Below are 2500 nucleotides of genomic sequence, written 5' to 3' on the forward strand. Positions count from 1 at the left end.
TTCCGCGCTCGCCGTCGGCGCCGCGCGCCGCCGCGCACCTCGATTCCCGCCCTTGAGCCGCCAGCCGTTGGCCTCTTCGAGGTCGACTCGCCGCCGCCGCGCGGGATTCTGGTCGCGATCGTCGCACATCGTGCCGTGCTGTCTTGAGCGGGACGGGCGCTCGCGCGTCCGACGCCGCAGCAGCCGCGCGGAGAAATCCCCGCGCGGAACGTTTGCAACGCGACCCTGAGGCGGGCGCGGCCCCGGGATTGACCCGAGGCCGCAATTTGCGTTCAGAACGTCGATGCTCAATGTGTCCTGCAATTCACACTAATTCACGCAGCTAGCTGCGTCCTTCATCGACTCACGAGCCGAGTGATCCACCGCCAAGAGCCATCCACGATTGTTTCGCTCGCACAGTGCCTCGCACTAAAGGGTGACAAAATATACCGCGCCGAGCGGTCGGCCAGGCCGACGCTTGAAGCCGGAGCGCGCGGCACCGCGGCACTCGACGCGCAAACATTACCGGGTGACCGAATCGCCGGCCGGCGCGCCGCTCCTCGCGGGTCGGGCGCCGGGTAGCAAAAACTTTTTCTCTCGCTTGTCCGAGTTTCGCGTTCGCCGAAGCGTTTGCGAGACCGTTAATGATCCTTCCGCAGGTTCACCTACGGAAACCTTGTTACGACTTTTACTTCCTCTAAATGATCAAGTTAGATCGTCTTCTCGGACGCCGGCTCGACCGTTGCCGGCCGCGCCAGGTCCAATCGGAGGACCTCACTAAACCATTCAATCGGTAGTAGCGACGGGCGGTGTGTACAAAGGGCAGGGACGTAATCAACGCGAGCTAATGACTCGCGCTTACTGGGAATTCCTCGTTCAAGGGAAATAATTGCAATTCCCTATCCCTAGCACGACCGGGGTTCAGCGGGTTACCCAGACCTGTCGGCCAAGGCGAGCACATGCTGATCCGGTCAGTGTAGCGCGCGTGCGGCCCCGAACATCTAAGGGCATCACAGACCTGTTATTGCTCAATCTCGTGTGGCTAAACGCCACTAGTCCCTCTAAGAAGTTAGACGCCGACCGATTGGGTCGCGTAACTAGTTAGCAAGCCAGAGTCTCGTTCGTTATCGGAATTAACCAGACAAATCGCTCCACCAACTAAGAACGGCCATGCACCACCACCCACAGAATCAAGAAAGAGCTCTCAATCTGTCAATCCTCACTGTGTCCGGGCCGGGTGAGATTTCCCGTGTTGAGTCAAATTAAGCCGCAGGCTCCACTCCTGGTGGTGCCCTTCCGTCAATTCCTTTAAGTTTCAGCTTTGCAACCATACTTCCCCCGGAACCCAAAGACTTTGGTTTCCCGCAAGCTGCCGGAGAGGTCGTAAAACTAACGCCCCCCGATCGCTAGTTGGCATCGTTTATAGTCAGAACTAGGACGGTATCTGATCGTCTTCGAACCTCTGACTTTCGCTCTTGATTAAAGAAAACATTCTTGGCAAATGCTTTCGCAGTCGTTCGTCTTGCGCCGATCCAAGAATTTCACCTCTAACGGCACAGTACGAATGCCCCCGTCTGTCCCTCTTAATCATTACCTCGCGCTCCGAAAACCAACAAAATAGAACCGAGGTCCTATTCCATTATTCCATGCACCATTATTCAGGCGAATCGCCTGCTTTGAACACTCTAATTTTTTCAAAGTAAACGTTCCGGCCGCCGCCGACACTCAGTCAAGGGCACCGGCGGAGAACCGGAGGTGAGGCCAGGACGGCCAGTACACGCCTTGCGACGGACCGGCCGCCTGCGCCCAAAATCCAACTACGAGCTTTTTAACCGCAACAACTTAAATATACACTTTTGGAGCTGGAATTACCGCGGCTGCTGGCACCAGACTTGCCCTCCAATGGATACTCGTTAAAGGTTTTAAAGTGTACTCATTCCAATTACAGGGCCTCGTTTAGAGTCCTGTATTGTTATTTTTCGTCACTACCTCCCCGCGTCGGGAATGGGTAATTTGCGCGCCTGCTGCCTTCCTTGGATGTGGTAGCCGTTTCTCAGGCTCCCTCTCCGGAATCGAACCCTGATTCTCCGTTACCCGTAAGAACCTCGGTAGGCCAGTACCGTACCGACGAAAGTTGATAGGGCAGACACTTGAATGATCCGTCGCCGGTGCGAGACCGTGCGATCCGCAAAGTTATCCAGAGTCACCAAAGGTTGCGGGCCGAAGCCCGGTCGGTTTTTGGTCTGATAAAAGCACGCCTCCCGCGAGGTCGGCGCTTCACGCATGTATTAGCTCTAGCATTTCCACAGTTAACCACGTAAAACGTACGATCAAATGAACCATAACTGATTTAATGAGCCATTCGCAGTTTCACTGTACGAGAGCTCGTACTTAGACTTGCATGGCTTAATCTTTGAGACAAGCATATGACTACTGGCAGGATCAACCAGGTAGCTACTTTAGCGTAGCCCCGAAAGGCCGACGAAGGAGGCGCCGCTGATGCGGCGCCGTCGCTCGGTCG

At 55.8% G+C, this 2500-nt stretch overlaps 2 non-coding genes across 2 annotated transcripts; both read right to left on the bottom strand.

Moving 5' to 3' along the window:
- Positions 1-220: 220 nt before the first annotated feature.
- Positions 221-374, bottom strand: LOC146144450 (5.8S ribosomal RNA). The gene has a single exon (XR_014498966.1). It is a non-coding gene; the product is annotated as a 5.8S ribosomal RNA (ribosomal RNA).
- Positions 375-621: 247 nt separating this feature from the next.
- Positions 622-2432, bottom strand: LOC146144451 (small subunit ribosomal RNA). Its single transcript, XR_014500597.1, has one exon. It is a non-coding gene; the product is annotated as a small subunit ribosomal RNA (ribosomal RNA).
- Between the last annotated feature and the right edge of the window lie 68 nt (positions 2433-2500).

Source organism: Ascidiella aspersa, chromosome 5 (assembly GCF_963924565.1).
Source record: "Ascidiella aspersa chromosome 5, kaAscAspe10.2, whole genome shotgun sequence".
Classification (NCBI taxonomy): Eukaryota; Metazoa; Chordata; class Ascidiacea; order Phlebobranchia; family Ascidiidae; genus Ascidiella; species Ascidiella aspersa.